This window comes from Mesoplodon densirostris, chromosome 15, assembly GCF_025265405.1.
Source record: "Mesoplodon densirostris isolate mMesDen1 chromosome 15, mMesDen1 primary haplotype, whole genome shotgun sequence".
NCBI lineage: Eukaryota > Metazoa > Chordata > Mammalia > Artiodactyla > Ziphiidae > Mesoplodon > Mesoplodon densirostris.
Window position 1 is genome coordinate 9,054,703 of NC_082675.1, and position 24,377 is coordinate 9,079,079.

General features: G+C 42.6%; 1 protein-coding gene and 1 non-coding gene across 2 annotated transcripts in view; both read left to right on the plus strand.

Moving 5' to 3' along the window:
• Positions 1-24,377, plus strand: part of CCDC63 (coiled-coil domain containing 63) — a 141,819-nt gene that overhangs the window by 74,069 nt on the left and 43,373 nt on the right. The gene's annotated exons all lie outside the window — the stretch shown is intronic.
• LOC132503350 (U6 spliceosomal RNA) lies at positions 17,087-17,191 on the plus strand. Its single transcript, XR_009534595.1, has one exon. It is a non-coding gene; the product is annotated as a U6 spliceosomal RNA (small nuclear RNA).

Below are 24,377 nucleotides of genomic sequence, written 5' to 3' on the forward strand. Positions count from 1 at the left end.
ATGCCTCTTCCTTCAAGAAGTCTTCCATAACTAGGTCAGACCCCCACTTATAAACTGCCACTGACCCCTAGGACTTTTCCTACTTAGCACTTGCAATAAATCCAGGATGTAATGAATCCTGTATAAATCGAATCCCCAGTGGAATTCCAGGGCACTCCTGGTCCTGTTGGATACTTGCTAGTTTGTTGGGATCCAAGACAATTTGCTAATTTTGAAATCAGAAAATAAATACTTCCCTCTTCCAAGAAAGATGTTTCCTGCTTCTGAGAAGGTAATTACCTGTCAAGAGTTCAGAGCCCCTCTGGCCAGGCTCCTGGATGGGCAGGAACGGAGGCTGCGTATTTGCTTTCCTGCTGAAGCGAAGCGGTAAAATGCACTGGTAGGGCCCTTTGACTGGAGACCCAAATCAGTCAAAACTGCCAAACAACTGTGTTCCCTGGCCAGACAGGACCACCAGCAGCACCATGACTGGGATCTCTGCTCTGGCACACACTGTGTGGCTGACAGGGTCTTGCTGCTCCAGCCAGGTGTCAGGCCTGAGCCTCTGAGGTGGGAGAGCCGAGTTCAGGACATTGGACTACCAGAGACCGCCTGGCTCCGTGTAATATTAATCGGTGAGAGCTCTTCCAGAGATCTCCGTCTCAATGCTAAGACCCAGCTCCACTCAACGACCAGCAAGCTCACCCCATGGCAAACAACTAGCAAGACAGGAACACAACCCCACCCATTAGCAGAGAGGCTGCCTAAAATCATACTAAGTTCACAGACACCCCAAAGCACACCACCGGATGCGGTCCTGCCCACCAGAAAGACAAGACACAGCCTCATCCACCAGAACACAGGCACCAGTCCCCTATACCAGGAAGCCTACACAATCCACTGAACCAACATTACTCACTGGGGGCAGACGCCAAAAACAATGGGAACTACAAACCTGTGGCCTGTGAAAAGGAGACCCCAAACACAGTAAGTTAAAAAAAATGTGAAGACAGAGAAATATGCAGTAGATGAAGGAGCAAGGTAAAAACCCACCAGACCAAACAAATGAAGAGAAAATAGGCAGTCTACCTGAAAAAGAATTCAGAGTAATGATAGTAAAGAGGATCCAAAATCTTGGAAATAGAATGGAGACAATACAAGAAACGTTTAACAAGGACCTAGAAGAACTAAAGAACAAACAAGCAATGATGAACAGCACAATAAATGAAATTAAAAATTCTCTAGAAGGAATAAATAACAGAATAACTGAGGCAGAAGAATGGATAAATGACCTGGAAGATAAAATAGTAGAAATAACTACTGCAGAGCAGAATAAAGAAAAAAGAATGAAAAGAATTGGGGACAGTCTCAGAGACCCCTGGGACAACATTAAATGCACCAAAAATTGAATTATAGTGGTCCCAGAAGAAGAAGAGAAAAAGAAAGGGACTGAGACAATATTTGAAGAGATTATAGTTGAAAAATTCCCTAATATGGGAAAGGAAATAGTCAGTCAAGTCCAGGAAGCACAGGGGGTCCCATACAGCATCAATCCAAGGAGAAACATGACAAGACACATATTAATCAAACTATCAAAAATTAAACACAAAGAAAAAATATTAAAAGCAGCAAGGGAAAAGTAACAAATAACATTCAAGGGAATCCCCATAAGGGTAACAGTTGATCTTTCAGCAGAAACTCTGCAAGCCCAAAGGGAGTGGCAGGACATATTTAAAGTGATGAAAGGGAAAAACCTAAAACCAAGATTACTCTACCCAGCAAGGATCTCATTCAGGGGAGAAATTAAAACCTTTACAGACAAGCAAAAGCTAAGAGAATTCAACACCACCAAACCAGCTTTACAACAAATGCTAAAGGAATTTCTCTAGGCAGGAAACACAAGAGAAGGAAAAGATCTACAATAACAAACCCAAAACAATTTAAAAAATGGTAATAGGACCATACATATCAATAATTACCTTAAATGTAAATGGATTAAATGCTCCAACCAAAAGACATAGACTGGCTGAATGGATACAAAAATAAGACCCATATATATGCTGTCTACAAGAGACCCACTTCAGACCTAGGGACACATACAGACTGAAAGTGAGGAGATGGGAAAAGATATTCCATGCAAATGGAAATCAAAAGAAAGCTGGAGTAGCAATTCTCATATGAGACAAAATAGACTTTAAAATAAAGACTATTACAAGAGACAAAGAAGGACACTACATAATGATCAAGGGATCAATCCAAGAAGAAGATATAACAATTGTAAATACTTATGCACCCAACATAGGAGCACCTCAATACATATGGCAAATGCTAACAGCCATAAAAGGGGAAATCGACAGTAACACAATAATAGTAGGGGACTTTAACACCCCAATTTCACCAATGGACAGATCAACCAAAATGAAAATAGATAAGGAAACACAAGCTTTAAATGATACATTAAACAAGATGGACTTAATTGATATTTATAGGACATTCCATCCATAAACAACAGAATACACTTTCTTCTCAAGTGCTCATGGAACATTCACCAGGATAGATCATATCGTGGGTCACAAATCGAGCCTTGTAAATTGAAGAAAATTGAAATTGTATTAAGTATCTTTTCCGACCACAACGTTATGAGATGAGATATCAATTACAGGAAAAAAACTGTAAAAAATACAAACACATGGAGGCCAAACAATATGCTACTAAATAACCAAGAGATCACTGAAGAAGTCAAAGAGGAAATAAAAAAATACCTAGAAACAAAAGAAAATGAAAACATGACAACCCAAAACCTATGGGATGCAGCAAAAGCAGTTCTAAGAGGGAAGTTTATAGCAATACAATCCTACCTCAAGAAACAAGAAAAAGCTCAAATAAACAAGCTAAACTTACACCTAAAGCAATTAGAGAAAGAAGAACAAAAAACCCCCCAAAATTAGCAGAAGGAAAGAAATCATAAAGATCAGATCAGAAATAAATGAAAAAGAAATGAAGGAAACGATAGCAAAGATCAATAAAACTAGAAGCTGGTTCTTTGAGAAGATAAACAAAACTGATAAACCATTAGCCAGACTCATCAAGAAGAAAAGGGAGAAGACTCAAGTCAACAGAATTAGAAATGAAAAAGGAGAAGTAACAACTGACACTGTAGAAATACAAAAGATCATGAGAGATTACTACAAGAAACTCTATGCCAATAAAATGGACAACCTGGAAGAAATGGACAAATTCTTAGAAAAACACAACTTTCTGAGACTGAACCAGGAAGAAATAGAAAATATGAACAGACCAATCACAAGTAATGAAATTGAAACTGTGATTAAAAATCTTCCAACAAACAAAAGTCAAGGACCAGGTGGCTTCACAGGCGAATTCTATCAAACATTTAGAGAAGAGCTAACACCTATCCTTCTCAAACTCTTCCAAAATATAGCAAAGGGAGGAACACTCCCAAACTTATTCTACAAGGCCACCAACACCCTGATACCAAAACCAGACAAAGGTGTCACAAAAAAAGAAAACTACAGACCAGTATCATTGATGAATATAGATGCAAAAATCCTCAACAAAATACTAGTAAACAGAATCCAGCAGCACATTAAAAGGATCATACACCATGATCAAGTGGGGTTTATCCCAGGAATGCAAGGATTCTTCAATATATGCAAATCAATCAATGTGATACACCATATTAACAAATTGAAGGATGAAAACCATATGATCATCTCAATAGATGCAGAAAAACCTTTTGACAAAATTCAACATCCATTTATGATAAAAACCCTCCAGAAGGTAGGCATAGAAGGAACTTACCTCAACATAATAAAGGCCATATATGACAAACCCACAGCCAACATCATTCTCAATGGTGAAAAACTGAAACCATTTCCACTAAGATCAGGAACAAGACAAGGCTGCCCACTCTCACCACTATTATTCAACATAGTTTTGGAAGTTTTAGCCACAGCAATCAGAGAAGAAAAGGAAATAAAAGGAATCCAAATTGGAAAAGAAGAAGTAAAGCTGTCACTGTTTGCAGATGACATGATACTATAAATAGATAATCCTAAAGATGCTAACAGAAAACTACTAGAGCTATTCAATGAATTTGGTAAAGTAGCAGGATACAAAATTAATGCACAGAAATCTCTGGCATTCCTATACACTAATGATGAAAAACCTGAGAGAGAAATTAAGGAAATACTCCCATTTACCATTGCAACAAAAAGAATAAAATACCTAGGAATAAACCTACCTAAGGAGACAAAAGATCTCTATGCAGAAAACTATAAGACACCAATGAAAGAAATTAAAGATGATACAAACAGATGGAGAGATATACCATGTTCTTGGATTGGAAGAATCAACATTGTGAAAATGACTCTACTACCGAAAGCAATCTACAGATTCAGAGCAATCCCTATCAAACTACCAATGGCATTTTTTACAGAACTAGAACAAAAAATTTCACAATTTATATAGAAACACAAAAGACCCCGAGTAGCCAACACAATATTGAGAAAGAAAAATGGAGCTGGAGGAATCAGGCTCCCTGACTTCAGACCATACTACAAAGCTACAGTAATCAATACAGTATGGTACTGGCAAAAAAACAGGAATATAGATCAGTGGAACAGGATAGAAAGCCCAGAGATAAACCCACGCACATATGGTCACCTTATTTTTGATAAAGAAGGCAAGGATATACAATGGAGAAAAGACAGCCTCTTCAATAAGTGGTGCTGGGAAAACTGGACAGCTACATGTAAAAGAATGAAATTAGAACACTCCCTAACACCATACACAAAAATAAACTCAAAATGGATTTGAGACCTAAATGTAAGGCCAAACACTATAAAACTCTTAGAGGAAAACATAAGCAGAACACTCTATGACATAAATCACAGCAAGATCCTTTTTGACCCACCTCCTAGAGAAATGGAAATAAAAAGAAAAATAAACAAATGGGACCTAATGAAACTTAAGAGGTTTTGCGCAGCAAAGGAAACCATAAACAAGATGAAAAGACAACCCTCAGAATGGGAGAAAATATTTTCAAATGAAGCAACTAACAAACGATTAATCTCCAAAATATTCAAGCATCTCATGCAGCTCAATATCAAAAAAACAAACAACGCAATCCAAAAATGGGCAGAAGACCTAAATAGACATTTCTCCAAAGAAGATATACAGATTGCCAACAAACACATGAAAGGATGTTCAACATCACTAATCATTAGAGAAATGCAAATCAAAACTACAATGAGGTATTACCTTACACCAGTCAGAATGGCCATCATCAAAATATCCTCAACAACAAATGCTGGAGAGGGTGTGGAGAAAAGGGAACTCTCTTGCACTGTTGGTGGGAATGTAAATCGATACAGCCACTATGGAGAACAGTATGGATGTTCCTTAAAAAACTAAAAATAGAACTACCATATGACCCAGCAATCCCACTACTGGGCATATACCCTGAGAAAACCATAATTCAAAAAGAGTCCTGCACCACTATATTCATTGTACTACTCTTTACAATAGCCAGGACATGGAAGCAACCTAAGTGTCCATTGACAGATGAATGGATAAAGAAGATGTGGCACATATATACAATGGAGTATTACTCAGCCATAAAAAGAAGCGAAACTGAATTATTTGTAGTGAGGTGGATGGACCTAGAGTCTGTCATACAGAGTGAAGTAAGTTAGAAAGAGAAAAACAAATAACGTATGCTAACACATATATATGGAATCTAAAAAAAAAATGGTTTTGAAGAACCTAGGGGCAAGACAGGAATAAAGACACAGACGTTGAGAATGGACTTGAGGACATGGGGAGAGGGCAGGGTAAGCTGAGACGAAGTGAGAGAGTAGCACTGACATATATACACGACCAAATGCAAAATAGCTAGTTAGTGGGAAGCAGCAGCATAGCAGAGGGAGATCAGCACGGTGCTTTGTGACCACCTAGAGGGGTGGGATAGGGAGGGTGAGAGGGAGACGCAAGAGGGAGGAGGGAATATGGGCATATATGTATATGTATAGCTGATTCACTTTGTTATACAGCAGCAACTAACACAACAATGTAAAGCAATCACCAATAAAAATGTTAAAAACAATACAAAACAAAAAAAGGAGTTCAGAACCCAAGCACTAAACTCCCCTGAAAAGACCCAGGATTCCAGTCTTGCCCAGAGTGTCCTGCATTGGTAGTGTCCACTCACCCCCACCCTTATTTACCATCTTTGGGCCCTGCCCCGTTTCAGAGGAGGCCAGGCCCCGTGTCACCCAGGCTCCTGAAAAAATGTTGGAGAAGCAAATGAATTGTGCGGGTTAATTCAAAGGCCACCTTTGGGCTCTTAGGAGCACAAATTGTTCCTGGGGACTTTGGCTTGCTTCCTGGAGGCCAAGGGAGGCACGAATTCACCTCTGACTGCTCCCAGGGTGGTAAAGCAGGTCCTGAAGTTTTCTCTGGGCAGCTCCCTGTCATTTACCCAATCAGTGAACCTGATTGAACCCGGGCACGCCCCTACTTGGAACAGAAAACACGGACTTTTTTTTTCCTGATTATTGGCTACCAGGATGTTTTACTACTTATCATAATAATCACTAACACCTGTTGCTAATTTACTAAGCTCTTGATACCCATTAACTTAATTAATTCTCACAAGGACTTTATGAGGCAAAACTATTGTTACCCCCAACTCACAGAAGAGGAAATTGAGGTCTGGAGAGCTGTGGCAAAGACTGCTGAGTGTCCCCCAACATCTATTCTAAAGTTTCCCTTATCTAAAGTAAAAGTAATCCAATTTTTAGCAGGTAATTTCACAGCCTCCTTTGTGGGTAGGTGTGGACATGTGACTGAATTATGGCTAAAGGGTGTGAGGGTTACTGGAGAACTCTCCCTAAGAGATGTAGACGTGCTCGCTTTGCTGTTGCTTCTTTGTCCTTCTTTTACCTGCTGTCTGGAACACAAATGTCACCATCTTGGACCATGATGTAGGGCCCCGACTGAAGGTGCATTTGACTGGGAGGACCCTCGGTCCCTTACAATGTTGACCACCATAACCAGGCCTGGTCTGGACTTTTTCAGCAGAGGGAAATGAACTTCTTTCTTCTTTAAACTATTTTCATTTATTGAGCCAACTTCAATATCAAGCACACTGGCAGAGCTAGGATTCGAACCTATATCTGTGAGGCTCTTAACCAATCTAATTGTAATTGTTGGAGTGCATCGTATAACACTGCAGGACACGTGCCACCTTGGTGTGAGGGAATTGGGAGCCAAATCCCATGTCACCCCCATAGGCCTTCTCTGCGTGGCCCGTCTGCTGTGGAATCTGAGTGAGAAGAGAGGTCTCTGGTGAGGATTTGAGGCCATGGGCAGTGGGGGCTGAGGGAATTCACGCATTTATTCCACAGATATTTGCTGACAGCATACCATGTGTCGGGCCTGTGTTAAATGCTGGAGTCTTCCAGGTCAGAGGTATGGGAGATTGCAACGTGGCCCCAAGTCCCTCCCATCCCTGTACACTCACCCCTGTCATTGTGGCATTGCTGTCTCTTCTATCAAGAGGTGGAATCCATTTCTCAAGCCCTCAAAGCTGGACTTGGCCATGTGAGTGGCTTTGGCCTGTTGGATGCTAGCAAACATGATGCAAACAAAGGCTTGAAAAGCACTTGTGCATTGGAATTTGTTACCTCTAGCTGCTGGGAACCCTGCAATCACCACTGCGGGGAGGAGCTGGGCTAGCCTGCTGGATGAAGAGGGATGCGTGGTCATTGAGCTAAGTGCTGGACATGTGAATCTAGACGACTGCTAGATCTTCCGGTCCCAACTGAGCCAGCCGAGGCCAGAACTACTAAGCCAACTTGTAGAATCATGAGAAATATTAAGTGTTTGTTGATTAAAGCAGCTAAGTTTTGGGGTGTTTTGTTATTCAGCAAAAGCCAACTGGTTCCAGGGGTATTAGTGGGTATGCACTGACTACAAGTTTTGATAGGATTCATTATTTCACAGATCAAGAAGTCCAGGGTGGGTTGGGCAGTGCTGATTCAGCAGCTCAGTGGTGCTATCAAGGACCCAGATTTTTCCTCCGTCTGTCTGGCCAATCATTGTCAGCGTGTTGCCCTCTTCCCCAACCTTGTTCCCTCAAGTTGCCAAGATGGCTGCCATGTGCCCCAGGCAAGACAGCATCCCAAGCATGAAGTTGCAACTCAGTGGACAAGAGCCTTCTTTTTGAGTAGCTCTTTATCAAGTAGAAAAATATTTTCTAGAAGTTTCCAGCTGTAGTTCATTGGCCAGGACTGGCCACATGTCCACACCTAGGCCATTTGTTGGCAAAGAGAAATAGGATTGACATATTTGGCTTTGACTAATTATGATTTGCCCCCTGAGGTTGGACACATTGCTGCCCAAACAAACTTGGGATTCCTCTAGCAAGCAAGTTGGGGTAGTGGCTGTTGGGGTCAGTTCCTGCAACACTGGGGACACGATATGAGCAGAGTTGCTGTGACTGAAATGTGCAAAATGTGTTCAAAGAAAGCAGCGAGCAAACCTGTGTGGTCAGAGGGCAAGAGGTGTCCGAGAAGCATTCCCTAGAGTCACTGTCATGGGTGTTCTGTGAAGATTAGAAAAGGGTCCTTTGGTCAAGTCAGTTTGAGAAAGGTCGAGTTACATAGCGTCCCACGGCTTGTGCCGCTGTCGCTGTTGCAGACCCCCTGGGAGCCTTGAAAATGCTAATACTAATATGCCCCACGAATTTCCAGGGACAGGAGCAGGGAGGTGGAATGTATGTCTTTTCCTAAACTGTGTTGACCACAGAAGGTTATTTTCCTCAGAGCATCTCCCAGTATTTCCGCTCGTGGAACAAGCTTTGGGAACTGCTAAGGGACAGTTGGTGCAGTGGTTCTTGACCAGGGTTATGGGGTCCCCCAGGGAACAGTGGGCAACATCTGGAGACATTTTTGGTTGTCACAGTCTGGGGGCCTGGGTACTACTGGCATCAGGTGGATGGAAGGCAGGGATGCTTCTAAGCATCCTGCAAAGCACAGGGCAGCACCCACAACAAAGAACTATCCAGCTGAAAGTGTCAATAGTCCGCACAAAAACCTGTACATGAATGTTCACAGCAGCATTATTCATAATGGCCAAAAAGTAGAAACAACCCCAATGTCCATCAACTGATGAAAGGACAAACAAAATGTGGTCTATCCCTACAAAGGAATATTGTTCAGCCATAAAGAGGAATGAAGAACTGATACACACCACAAGATGAATGATCCTTGAATACATTATGCTAAGTGAAAGAAGCCAGATACAAAAACCACATACTATATGATTCTACTTATAAAACATCTCCAGAATAGGCAAATCCATAGAGACAGAAAGCGGATGAGTTGTTGCCAGGGCTGGGTAGTGACTGCTAATGGGTATGGCGTTTCTTTTTGGGTGATGTAAATATTCTAAAATTGATCATGATGATTGTTGCACAACTCTGTGAATACATTAAAAAGCATTGAATTGTACACTTTTTAAAAATATTTTATTTATTTATTTGGCTGCACCGGGTCTTAATCGTGGCACACAGCATCTTTGCTGCTGCAGGTGGCATTCAGGATCTTTAGTTGCGGTATACAGGTTCTTGGTTGAAGCATGTGGGTTCTAGTTCCCTGACCAGGCATTGAACCTGGGCCCCCTACATTGGGAGCGTGGAGTCTTAACCACTGGACCACCAGGGAAGTCCCTGAATTGTACACCTTAAAAGGGGGAATTGTAAGATACAGGAATTATATGCCAATAAATCTGTTTGGTTTTTTTTAAAGTCAGTAGTGCTGAGGGTGAGAGACACTGAGCTAGTAGGTAACTAGGTTGACAGAAGAAAGTGGGGGGATCAGTTTAGGCGACCATGAAGGGCAGGCTAAGGAGTTTGAATTTTATTGACACTGGTGGGTGACAAGATTAGTGGACTCAGCCCTGTATACACATCCATATTTCAAGATTCTTTGAGCATGTGCTGTGTGCTGGGCATTTTCATGTACATCATCCCCTGTAATCCTCATGATGAATCTGGAGCTAGGTCTGCATTCCATTGTTCAGATGAGTAAGCTGAGGCTCAGAGAAGTTCACTGACTCGATTGAGGCTGCACAGCTGGTAAATTGTAGAGCTGGGGTCTGAATGCATTTGGATTTGCCCTTGACCCCACAGGATTTCCACTGCTGTATGTTGACTCTCAGTGAACCATCTGCCTTGGCTCTCTCCTGCCTCAGTCCTGGTTGCACCCTGTGGTCCTGGCAGAGCCCCAGGAGGCCCTCCCCAGAGTGCTGACGTTCATCCCTCTGCCCAGGCTGCAGCTGGCATCTGGATAGGGGTTGGTTGCTTAGCAACATGGGTGCAGATTCTGCCCTGAGTCAAGGGAACCATTTCCTCAGTCTTGGCTGCAGGAATTTCAAGGAGAACAGCTCCAGGAGGGCCTGAGGGAGCAGGGCATGGGGAAAGTAGGAACAACTATGTCCCCGGGAGGGCATGGAGATGGGGACCCTCCTTAAGGAGAAGACTCAGCTTCAGGGACAGTGAAAGAGAACCAGGAGACCTGTGTCAATCATAAAGATGTTATTATTATGACCACAGCAACATTTCTTGAGCACTACCTGTGTGCCAGGCACTGTGCTAAGTGCTTTACAGTCTATGATCCTTTCCAAACCCCAGGCAATAGGTTACTTTTATTATGTCCCTTTTGTAAATGAGGATCCAGGGCTCATGGAGGTTGACTTGTCACACAGTCAAAAAATGCAGAAGCTGGGATTTGAACCCAGGTCTTTCTTTTCTTTTTCTTTCCTTTTAAAAAAAATAAGTTTATTTATTTATTTTTGGCTGTGTTGGGTCTTCATTGCTGTGTGGGCTTTCTCTAGCTGCGGCAAGCGGGGGCTACTCTTCCCTGCGGTGCACGGGCTTCTCACTGCGGTGGCTTCTCTTGTTGCGGAGCACAGGCTCTAGGCATGAGGGCTTCAGTAGTTATGGAACATGGGCTTAGTAGTTGTGGCTCATGGGCTCTAGAGCGCAGGCTCAGTAGTTGTGGCGCACAGAATTAGTTGCTCCGCGGCATGTGGGATCTTCCTGGACCAGGGATATAACCTGTGTCCCCTGCATTGGCAGGCAGATTCTTAACGACTGTGCCACCAGGGAAGTCCCAAACCCAGGTCTTTCTGACGCCCCAGCTCAGTCCCCATTACAGCCCTGGCTGGGCACTTGATAGAGAAAATACACTATGGGGCTCCCAAGGCCCTAGGCAGCCTGCCCCACTCTCCCTGTCACTCTGCTTGCTCCAGACGTACTGTCCTGGCTTTATTTCCTCAAACACTCCTATCTCCTTTCAGCCACAGGGCCTTTGCACATGCTGTTCCCTCTGCCTAGGATGCTCTTCCATCTACTCTCTTCACTTGGTTTACTCCAACTCATCCTTCTGGTCTCCAGTGGAACATTACTTTATTCATTCATCCATTGATCCAAACCTAGTTAATGGGTGCCTCCCAATGCCAGGTAAACATTAGCAAATAAAGTGTACATGACCCCAGGCTTCTTGGAGTTTATAAGCTAATGGAAGAGATAATAGATGAATAGACAAGCCACAATTTTTTTTATTAGTTTCTGCTTTATAACAAAGTGAATCAGTCATACATATACATCTGTTCCCACATCCCTTCCCTCTTGCGTCTCTCTCCCTCCCACCCTCCCTATCCCACCCCTCCAGGCGGTCACCAAGCACCGAGCTGATCTCCCTGTGCTATGCGGCCGCTTCCCACTATCTATCTACCTTACGTTTGGTACTGTATATAGGTCCATGCCTCTCTCTCGCTTTGTCACAGCTTACCCTTCTCCCTCCCCATATCCTCAAGTCCATTCTCAAGTAGGTCTGTGTCTTTATTCCTGTTTTACCCCTAGGTTCTTCATGACATTTTTTTTTAAATTCCATATATATGTGTTAGCATACGGTATTTGTCTTTCTCTTTCTGACTTACTTCACTCTGTATGACAGACTCTAGGTCTATCCACCTCATTACAAATAGCTCAGTTTCATTTCTTTTTATGGCTGAGTAATATTCCATTGTATCTATGTGCCACATCTTCTTTACCCATTCATCCGATGATGGACACTTAGGTTGTTTCCATCTCTGGGCTATTGTGGATAGAGCTGCAATGAACATTTTGGTACATGTCTCTTTTTGAATTATGGTTTTCTCAGGGTATATGCCTAGTAGTGGGATTGCTGGGTCATATGGTAGTTCTATTTTTACTTTTTTAAGGAACCTCCATACTGTTCTCCATAGCGGCTGTACCAATACACATTCCCACCAGCAGTGCAAGAGTGTTCCCTTTTCTCCACACCCTCTCCAGCATTTATTGTTTCTAGATTTCTTGATGATGGCCATTCTGACTGGTGTGAGATGATATCTCGTAGTTTTGATTTGCATTTCTCTAATGATTAATGATGTTGAGCATTCTTTCATGTGTTTGTTGGCAGTCTGTATATCTTCTTTGGAGAAATGCCTACTTAAGTCTTCTGCCCATTTGTGGATTGGGTTGTTTGCTTTTTTGCTATTGAGCTGCATGAGCTGCTTATAAATTTTGGAGATTAATCCTTTGTCAGTTGCTTCATTTGCAAATATTTTCTCCCATTCTGAGGGTTGTCTTTTGGTCTTGGTTTTTTTTTTTTTTGATTTTTTTAAATTAGTTTCTGCTTTATAACAAAGTGAATCAGTCATACATATACATCTGTTCCCACATCCCTTCCCTCTTGCGTCTCCCTCCCTCCCACCCTCCCCATCCCACCCCTCCAGGCGGTCACAAAGCCCCGAGCTGATCTCCCTGTGCTCTGCAGCTGCTTCCCACTATCTATCTACCTTACGGTTGGTAGTGTATACATGTCCATGCCTCTCTTTCGCTTTGTCACAGCTTACCCTTCTCCCTCCCCATATCCTCAAGTCCATTCTCAAGTAGGTCTGTGTCTTTATTCCTGTTTTATCCCTAGGTTCTTCATGACATTTTTTTTAAATTCCATATATATGTGTTAGCATACGGTATTTGTCTTTCTCTTTCTGACTTACTTCATTCTGTATGACAGACTCTAGGTCTATCCACCTCATTACAAATAGCTCAGTTTCGTTTCTTTTTATGGCTGAGTAATATTCCATTGTATATATGTGCCACATCTTCTTTGTCTTGTTTATGGTTTCCTTTGCTGTGCAAAAGCTTTGAAGTTTCATTAGGTCCCATTTGTTTACCTTTGTTTTTATTTCCATTTCTCTAGGAGGTGGGTCCAAAAGGATCTTGCTGTGATTTATGTCATAGAGTGTTCTGCCTATGTTTTCCTCTAAGAGTTTGATAGTTTCTGGCCTTACATTTAGGTCTTTAATCCATTTTGAGCTTATTTTTGTGTAAGGTGTTAGGGAATGATCTAATCTCATACTTTTACATGTCCCTGTCCAGTTTTCCCAGCACCACTTATTGAAGAGGCTGTCCTTTCTCCACTGTACATTCCTGCCTCCTTTATCAAAGATAAGTTGACCATATGTGCGTGGGTTTATCTCTGGGCTTTCTATCCTGTTCCTTTGATCTATCTTTCTGTTTTTGTGCCAGTACCACACTGTCTTGATTACTGTAGCTTTGTAGTATAGTCTGAAGTCAGGGAGCCTGATTCCTCCAGCTCCATTTTTTGTTCTCAAGATTGCTTTGGCTATTCGGGGTCTTTTGTTTTTCCAAACAAAGTTTGACATTTTTTGTTCTAGTTCTGTAAAAAATGCCAGTGGTAGTTTGATAGGGATTGCATTGAATCTGTAGATTGCTTTGGGTAGTAGAGTCATTTTCACAATATTGATTCTTCCAATCCAGGAACATGGTATATCTCTCCATCTATTTGTATCATCTTTAATTTCTTTCATTGGTGTCTTATAATTTTCTTCATACAGGTCTTTTGTCTCCTTAGGTAGGTTTATTCCTAGATATTTTATTCTTTTTGTTGCAATGGTAAATGGGAGTGTTTTCTTGATTTCACTTTCAGATTTTTTATCATTAGTGTACAGGAATGCCAGAGACTTCTGTGCATTAATTTTGTATCCTGCTACTTTACCGAATTCATTGATTAACTCTAGTCGTTTTCTGGTAGCATCTTTAGGATTCTCTATGTATAGTATCATGTCATCGGCAAACAGTGACAGCTTTACTTCTTCTTTTCCAATTTGGATTCCTTTTATTTCCTTTTCTTCTCTGATTGCTGTGGCTAAAACTTCCAAAACTAAGTTGAATAAGAGTGGTGAGAGTGGGCAGCCTTGTCTTGTTCCTGATCTTAGTGGAAATGGTTTCAGCTTTTCACCATTGAGGACGATGTTGGCTGTGGGTTTGTCATATATGGCCTTTATTATGTTGAGGAAAGTTCCCTCTATGCCTACTTTCTGCAGGGTTTTTATCATAAATGGGTGTTGAATTTTGTCGAAAGCTTTCTCTGCATCTATTGAGATGATCATATGGTTTTTCTCCTTCAATTTGTTTATATGGTGTATCACATTGATTGATTTGCATATAGTGAAGAATCTTTGCATTCCTGGAATAAACCCCACTTGATCATGGTGTATGATCCTTTTAATGTGCTGTTGGATTCTGTTTGCTAGTATTTTGTTGAGGATTTTTGCATCTATGTTCATCAGTGATATTGGCCTGTAGTTTTCTTTCTTAGTGACATCCTTGCCTGGTTTTGGTATCAAGGTGATGGTGGCCTTGTAGAATGAGTTTGGGAGTGCTCCTCCCTCTGCTATATTTTGGAAGAGTTTGAGAAGGATAGGTGTTAGCTCTTCTCTGAATGTTTGATAGAATTCGCCTGTGAAGCCATCTGGTCCTGAGCTTTTGTTTGTTGGAAGATTTTTAATCACAGTTTCAATTTCAGTGCTTGTGATTGGTCTATTCATATTTTCTATTTCTTCCTGATTCAGTCTTGGCAGGTTGTGCATTTCTAAGAATTTGTCCATTTCTTCCAGGTTGTCCATTTTATTGGCATAGAGTTGCTTGTAGTAATCTCTCATGATCTTTTGTATTTCTGCAGTGTCAGTTGTTACTTCTCCTTTTTCATTTCTAATTCTATTGATTTGAGTCTTCTCCCTTTTTTTCTTGATGAGTCTGGCTAATGGTTTATCAATTTTGTTTATCTTCTCAAAGAACCAGCTTTTAGTTTTATTGATCTTTGCTATTGTTTCCTTCATTTGTTTTTCATTTTTTTCTGATCTGATTTTTATGATTTCTTTCCTTCTGCTAACTTTGGGGGTTTTTGTTCTTCTTTCTCTAATTGCTTTAGGTGCAGGGTCAGGTTGTTTACTCGAGATGTTTCCTGTTTCTTAAGGTGGGCTTGTATTGCTATAAACTTCCCCCTTAGAACTGCTTTTGCTGCATCCCATAGGTTTTGGGTCGTCGTGTCTCCATTGTCATTTGCTTCTAGGTATTTTTTTATTTCCTCTTTGATTTCTTCAGTGATCACTTCGTTATTAAGTAGTGTATTGTTTAGCCTCCATGTGTTTGTATTTTTTACAGATCTTTTCCTGTAATTGATGTCTACTCTCATAGCATTGTGGTCGGAAAAAATACTTGATACAATTTCAATTTTCTTAAATTTACCAAGGCTTGATTTGTGACCCAAGATATGATCTATCCTAGAGAATGTTCCATGAGCACTTGAGAAAAATGTGTATTCTGTTGTTTTTGGATGGAATGTCCTATAAATATCAATTAAGTCCATCTTGTTTAATGTATCATTTAAAGCTTGTGTTTCCTTATTTATTTTCATTTTGGATGATCTGTCCATTCGTGAAAGTGGGGTGTTAAAGTCCCCTACTATGAGTGTGTTGCTGTCGATTTCCCCTTTTATGGCTGTTAGTATTTGCCTTATGTATTGAGGTGCTCCTATGTTGGGTGCATAAATATTTACAATTGTTATTTCTTCTTCTTGGATTGATCCCTTGATCATTATGTAGTGTCCTTCTTTGTCTCTTCTAATAGTCTTTATTTTAAAGTCTATTTTGTCTGATATAAGAATTGCTGCTCCAGCTTTCTTTTGATTTCCATTTGCATGGAATATCTTTTTCCACCCCCTTACTTTCAATCTGTATGTGTCTCTAGGTCTGAAGTGGGTCTCTTGTAGACAGCATATATATGGGTCTTGTTTTTGTATCCATTCAGCCAATCTGTGTCTTTTGGTGGGAGCATTTAATCCATTTACATTTAAGGTAATTATTGATATGTATGTTCCTATTCCCATTTCCTTAATTGTTTTGGGTTTGTTATTGTAGGTCTTTTCCTTCTGTTGTGTTTCTTGCCTAGAGAAGTTCCTTTAGCATTTCTTGTAAAGCTGGTTTGGTGGTGCTGAACTCTCCCAGCTTTTGCTTGTCTGTAAAGGTTTTAATTTCTCCATCAAATCTGAATGAGATCCTTGCTGGGTAGAGTAATCTTGGTTGCAGGTTTTTCTTCTTCATCACTTTAAATATGTCCTACCACTCCCTTCTAGCTTGTAGAGTTTCTGCTGAGAGATCAGCTGTTAACCTGATGGGGATTCCCTTGTGTGTTATTTGTTGTTTTTCTCTTGCTGGACAAGCCACAACTGCATGTGAAACTTTCCCTGACTCCTCTGCCCTTTGGCAAGAATAATTATCAATTAATTGTATGATTATTTATTTAATGCTGGTCTCCCCTTCTAGCATGTAGGTTCTGCGAGGCCAAGGACTGTGAGGCTGTACTGTGAGTGTCAGTACTATTATTATCCCCACTTTATAGATGAGGAAACTGAGGCACAGAGAGTTTGAGCAACTTGCCTAAGGCAAGAGCTGGTAACTGGTGGAGCAAGGATTTGAGCTCATGGCTCCAGGGCCCATGTTTTCAATCAGCAGGTTATGAGCAGTTTAGGAGGAAGGAAGAAAGAAAGAAAGAAAGGGAGTGAGATAGAGGGAGGGAGGGAGGGAGGAAAGAGAGGGAGAAAGAAAGAAAGAAAGAAAGAAAGAAAGAAAGAAAAAGAAAGAAAGAAAAGAAAAGAAAGAAAGAAAGAATGGAAGAAAGAAAAAGCAAGCTCGCTTCAGCTGCACATATAGCAAATTTGGAATGATATGGAGAAGATTAGCATGGCCCCTGTGCAAGGATGACATGCAAATTTGTGAAGCACTCCATATTAAAAAAATTTTTTTTAAAGGAACTAATTTTTTTAAAAATTTGTTTATTTCTGGCTGCATTTGGTCTTCATTGCTGCACGCAGGCTTTCTCTAGTTGCGGCGAGCAGGGGCTACTCTTCATTGCGATGTGCAGGCTTCTCATTGCGGTGGCTTCTCTTGTTGCAGAGCATGGGCTCTAGCTGCACAGGCTTCAGTAGTTGTGGCATGCAGGCTCAGTAGTTGTGGCTCGCGGGCTCTAGAGTACAGGCTCAGTAGTTGTGGTGTATGGGCTTAGTTGCTCCACGGCATGTGGGATCTTCCCGGACCAGGGCCCAAACCTGTGTCTCCTGCATTGGCAAGAGGATTCTTAACCACTGTGCCACCAGGGAAGCCCGTTCCATATTTTTAAAAGACAGCCTCTTCAATAAGTGGTGCTGGGAAAACTGGACAGCTACATGTAAAATAATGAAATTAGAACACTTCCGAACACCATACACACAAAAAAACTCAAGGTGGATTAAAGACCTAAATGTAAGACCAGACACTATAAAACTGTTAGAGGAAAACATAGGAAGAACACTCTTTGACATAAATCGCAGCAAGATCTTTTTTCACCCACCTCCTAAAGTAATGAGAATAAAAACAAAAATAAACAAATGGGACCTAATTAAACTTAAAAGCTTTTACACAGCAAAGGAAACCATAAACAAGAAGAAAAGACAACCCTCAGAATAGGAGAAAATATTTGCAAACGAAACAATTGACAAAGGATTAATCTCCAAAATATATAAACAGCTCATGCAGTTCAATATCAAAAAAACAAACAACCCAATCCAAAAATGGGCAGAAGACCTAAATAGACATTTCTCCAAAGAAGACATACAGATGGCTAACAAATACATGAAAAGATGCTCAACACCACCACTAACTGTTAGAGAAATGCAAATCAAATCTACAATGAGGTATCACCTCACACCAGTCAGAATGGCCATCATCAAAAAATCTACAAACAACAAATGCTGGAGAGGGTGTGGAGAAAAGGGAACCCTCTTGCACTGTTGGTGGGAAAGTAAATTGATACAGCCACTATGGAGAACAGTATGGAGGTTCCTTAAAAAACTAAAAATAGAACTACCATATGACCCAGCAATCCCACTACTGGGCATATACCCTGAGAAAACCATAATTCAAAAAGACACATGCACCACAATTTTCATTGCACCACTATTTACAGTAGCCAGGACATGGAAGCAACCTAAATGTCCATCAACAGAGGAATGGATAAAGAAGATGTGGTATATATATACAAAGGAATATTACTCAGCCACAAAAAGGAACAAAATAGGGTCATTTATAGAGACGTGGATGGACCTAGAGACTGTCATACAGAGTGAAGTCAGAAAGAGAAAAACAAGTATCGTATATTGTAATATCGTATATCGTATGTTAACGCATATATGTGAAATCCAGAAAAATAGTATAGATGATCTTATTTGCAAAGCAGAAATAGAGACACAGACACAGAAAACAAATGTACAGATACCAAGGGGGGAAGGGGGGGTGGGAGGAACTGGGAGATTGTGATTGACATATATACACTACTGATACTATGTACAAAATAGATAACTAATGAGAACCTACTGTATAGCACAGGGAGCTCTACTCAATGCTCTGTGGTGACCTAAATGGGAAGAAAATCCAAAAAATAGGGGATATATGTATACGTATAGCTGATTCATTTTGCTGTACAGTAGAAACTAACACAACATTGTAAAGCAACTATATGCCAATAAAAATTAATTGAAAGAAAGAAAGAAAGAAAGATAGAAAGGGAGAAAGAAAGAGGCAGGGAGGAATGGAGGAAGGAAAGAAAGAAAGAAAGGTGAAAGGGAAGGAGGGAGGGAGGGAAGAAGGGAGAAAGGGAGGAAAGGAGGAAGAAAGAAAAAGAAAGAGAAAAAGAGGGGCTTCCCTGGTGGCGCAGTGGTTGAGAGCCTGCCTGCCGATGCAGGGGACACGGGTTCATGCCCTGGTCCGGGAAGATCCCACATGCCGCAGAGTGGCTGGGGCCGTGAGCCATGGCCGCTGAGCCTGCATGTCTGGAGCCTGTGCTCCGCAACGGGAGAGGCCACAACAGTGAGAGGCCCGCATAACGCAAAAAAAGAAAAGAAAGAGAAAAAGAAAGATTCCATCAAGGGTCGTGCCTTCCATGGCCAGCCGGTCCCACAGGAAGTTGTGGTCTGTTTCAGAGCCAGGCCCAGCTTCCTGGGTCCCCACCTTCCCTGGAGCTGTGTAGCAGCCCATGGTTGCTCAATAGGCTGGGAAGATCATTGCTGCCCATGAACTTACTTTGGGCCATGGGGAGGGAGCAGTAGAAGACAGCTTTGAATGTCAGAGGGACCTTTGGGATCAGCATTCCAACCTCTGCTTCTCTGCTGGGCAAACTGGGGTCTCAAGAGTACAATCTCACAGCTCCTGAATCCAGCCCAGGGTTCTAGAAAGATTACTCTGCCCCAGTATTCCAGAGTGTACATTCTCACAAGTCTGTGAGCCAGTAACCTGGACTTTCTGAGGCCTTTTGCGTTCTCCTATCAAGGAAAGATTCTGGCCAGAGAGCCCTTGAGAACAGTTTTATGCAAGGCTGTGGCGACGGAACAGAGCCAATCCCTTTTTATACAAAAGAAGTCTGGTGTTATCGAGCTCATACCAGGCGCCAAGCAGTGTGCTAAGGATTCCACGTGCATCCACACCTCCAATGGTATATAGTGAAGATCTTGTCTCTATTTGACATAATTTGTTCCCCTTCTTACCAGCTTTGTGACCTTGGGCAAGTCCCTTCATTTTTCTGAGCTTCCATTTCCGTTTGACGTTAGAAAGGTGAAGGTACTTGTCCAAAGTCACATGCTTATAAGAAGGAAAGACAATTTTTCCATCCACAAAACTTTCCTGAGTTCTTAATATATGAAAACTTATAACTATTTTGGGGCAGGAAGTGGGCAGAGCTGATTACGACTCTACTGCTGCTCTCAAGGAGATTACAATCTCGAGAAGGAATAGCAAATGTGTTTTTTTTTTTCCCTGACAGAACGCTAGAATCTGTGGGTAATGGCTACCTGCCTGGACTCCTGCATCCTGGATCTGCAGGGAAAGAGTTCCAGGATTGATTAGTGATGTCTGCCGCAGGAACCAACGTGATGATCTAAGTACCAGTGGCCAGAAGGGGACGGTTAAGAACAAAGTGAGGGTCTGCATGCAGTTCTGCAGGGGTGGGGGAAGGAGAGAGGGGAGACAACCATTTGCACTTGAGAGAAAACTCACTGGAGATGGTAGCCGTGCTCTGAGGGGAAAAGGGTGGACTGTGGCTGTGAACACGTGTGTGGCGTAGTAGCTATCCAAACTGGAGGCCAGCAGGCTAGAGAGGGCACAGGCTCTGGATGAAAAGAAACCTGAATTCAAATCCTGACTCGGTCACTTTTTAATGTGTGACTTGGGACATATCATTTAACCTCTCTGAACCTCAGTTTCCTCTTCTGTTATTGGGTTGATTGCTGAGTGCTTACTGTTGCTACAGTGACCACTGACAACAATAATCCAGGGAGGTAGTATGGTCAGCGCTGCTCCTTGCTGGGCTCCTGGGTTGGCGTTCACTCCATAGCCTGTGAAAACTGGTGCCCTCTGGTGCCACAATGTGAATGACTACCTCCTGGAGTTGTGTGACATGGCCGCCTGGATGAAAGAAGAGGCCCAGAGAGGTTAAGTCACTTCCCCATGTCACACAGCTAACACATGGCAGAGGTGGGATTTGAGCTCAGGTCTGTCTGCTCCACAGCCCAAGCCTGTAACCAGCATGACCTCCTGTCCACGAACGATTTGCCAAACCTGGAAAACAGTTCAGCCTCTATGACAGTTTGAACTTTGGCAGATTGATGAAGGCGTGTAACTTCCCCACCTGGATTTTCCTGCAGGGATAGGTAGCCAATGAACTCATTTTCATGCCTGTGAAAATCCCGAGCATAGTGCCTGGTGCGCAGTGAGAGTAACTCAGAGTGGTGAGGTTGAGGGCTGCTGGAAGACTGAACCCCACTCTGAAACTAAGTGTGAGAAGGGCAACCCTAAAAGAAAGAGGATGACAGTAGAATTTTCAATGAGAGGGAAGCAGATGAGTTCTTGGGCCTGGGGAAACAGACTTGGGGGTGAGAGCGGTGCTCAGCTGTCAGAAGGGCTACTGGTGTATCCACCTGCAGGGGTGCCAATCAGTTAGGTCCCACAGGGGACATGGGGGTAACTGATTATCAGTAATGAAGGGTTTGTAACAGCTGTGAGCAGGAGAAAGGGAACCAGCAGTGGGTGGTGACACTTCTGGGACTGGCAGGAGCAGGGAGCCCGGGGCCCGAAGGCATGAAGGGAAAGGCTGCTCTGGAATCTGGTGAGAGCTGTAGCTTTACGAAGGAGCTGGGCTGTAGGGAGACGAACGCAACCTTCATCCAGGCCGCCTGCATCCAGACACCATGGGAGGGGGGCCCCCAAACCTCACAGACTGAGGGGGGTCAAGGGATAAACCTCCAAAGGGATACTGGGATGCCCTTACCACGAGAAAGTAGGAAAACTCGACAGACGTTCATCACACAACCCTGACCAGGATGATTTGTGAACATTCTGGCAGCTCTCAAATTCTTTAATTTGATGACCATTGACTTGATCAGCTTTTATTTTCTGGGACATTAAGTTATGTGGAATCTGGTGGAGCTTTCAAATGATGCAGATTCAGGGCGGGTAGCTGGGGGGATGGGGAAAAGGGGTTAAGAGAAGCGTGTTTATCTACAGCCCGACATCAGGCAGCCTGCATGTTGAAGCCAGAGAGTTTCCCAGAAGGTGAAAAACACACCATCCCCAAAGTCCCTGCTGTTATTAATCAGCAAATGTCTCAGCAGCAGGTGTGCATGAGTGAATTTTGGGGTCACGGCAGGTAATCTGGTCTGGCCAGGCCGTAGCAGGTGACCTGTCTGCCTGATCCTGAGCCACTGGATAAGGGGATTAATCTAAATCTCTTGGAGGAGAGGACGTTTTTCGAGAAAGCCTGGGACCCAGAATGTGAAAGTGACTTAGTGACCTCAAACTCCGTTCCCTGGGATCATTTAGAAAAGGTGCCATTGAGGTTGAGACCCTCAGGGATGCGGGGACAGAAAACACGGAGCTTAAAGGGTCTGGGGGGAAGGGAGATAGAAAATCAGGGAGATAGAAAATCTGGGGAGTTCATGCCCTCTCAAGGGGACAGTTAAGACCCAGTGCTAGTTGACAGTCACTGAATAGAGCCAGATGGGCTGGATTTGGATCCTGGCTCTGCCTCTTACTCATTGTATGACATTGGGCAAGTCACTTCCTCTCTCTGTGACTCAGTTTCCTCATCTGTAAAATTGGACAATAATAAAACCCACTTCATAGAGATGTTCTGTATGAATGAATGTTTGCAAACACGTAGAACAGTCCCTGGTATGTAGTAAAAAGCACTATATATAATGTTTGCTAATAATTAGATAAATAAGAATATAGGTTATTTGTTGTCAGATCTTCCAATCTTTAAAGGGAATTAAATCTGGAAATCTAAGTTTTAATAATCATATTAATGGCAAACACTCAAGCAGTTTTGAAGCACCTTAAATATTGACTGAATGTTGTAAGGTAGATACTGTTATTATCCCCATTTTACAGATGGGGAAACTGAGGGGGGGTCACATGTTTTGTCCTAAAGTTACATACTAGCAAGTGGTAGAAATGGAATATAGGGTGACCAACCATCTTGGTTAAAACCAGGACACTAGAAGCCCCACCTCCCAGGAAACTCTTCAGTCTGGGAGAACCAGGACTGTTGATCACCCTAGCTTCAAACCTGGTCAGCCTGGCTCCAGCATTCCGCTCTTAGCACCGTACTCTATTTTCTTTTGCATGAATGCTCCTGATTTTTAAAAGTTGGCCACTGTGGGCCAAACAATTTGCAATTCCTGAAAGAATCTGATATTCCCTTGCATCAAATTTCCCACTGGTTACAGAGAAGTGCCTGTGTTTCCTCATCTGTAGAATGGGAAAAGAATAACGGAGACCTCATAGGGTTGTGGTGAGGATTAAATGAGTTCATGTACTTAAGGCACTTAGAATAATGCCTGGTATGAAGCAAGTGCTATATAAATCTTTGCATGTATTATTGTTGCTCTTAAACAGACATTATCAAGACCCTCTCAGACTTCCTGAATCTGAATCTCCTGGCTTGAGGTCTGGGCATTTGTTGTTGTTGTTGTTGTTGTTGTTTTTAATACCAAGTTCCCCAGGCAACCAGGTTTGGGAGTCAGCAATCCTGGTGTCAAGTCTGAGTAGTACAATTAATGCTCTGCGTGACCTTGAACAAGTTTCTTCACCTCTCTTTCTTCCCTTTGCAAAGGACCAGGAGTCCTGCCTCTCTCAGAGGGTTAATGTTTAGAGACTTCTAGAACCTCTTGGAAAGGGAAAACATTTGATATAAAGCAGGTGAGGAGGTAAAGAAGTAAGAAGGGAAGCCCCACATTGCACTTGGAGGGGACTTAGGATTCAGGCCTGGGGGCTAGGCTACAGGATAGTCAGGATGGACTAGGCTATGCTGAGTGACAGAGCCCCAGTAACTCAGTGGCTTAAAACAAGTGTTTGTTTCACACTCTCACTCCACATGCTAGTTATTAAGCTGCTGTCTCTCAGCTCCAAAGCTGCCCTCCCGTATGCTGCTCTGTGTTGCTGGGGCTGGGACCCCACTAGCCACATTCCTGGTTTGTCAGCTGCTCCTGGTAGGCTCTCCAGGCTCCGGACAGCCTGGAGGAAAGAGGAGGGACTTGCTCCTTCCTCTGTTGTCTGTTCAGGTCAAGGTCACCCAAGCAACACTTCTGCATCCTGGCAGTGGCTACTGGTTCCAGTCTCTGGGTGTTTTACACACACCCCTGGAACCAGCCTCCTTGTGTCCCCACAATGCCGAGCACTACCCACTTGGAGGTCTGAGTCCCAGCTCTGAGGGGGCCTCTCCTCCAAGGCTCTGGGTTCTGACACTCCAACCTCCACCCTTTGTCCACCGGCCCCAAGGACAGTGGCTGCTTCCTGTATTAGCATCTCTGTGTTGCCTAGTTGCTCTCCTGCGCCTTTTCAGCCCTCCAACATTCATTCCAATTCTCTGTTACAGTGACTGCTGTGGTTTCCTT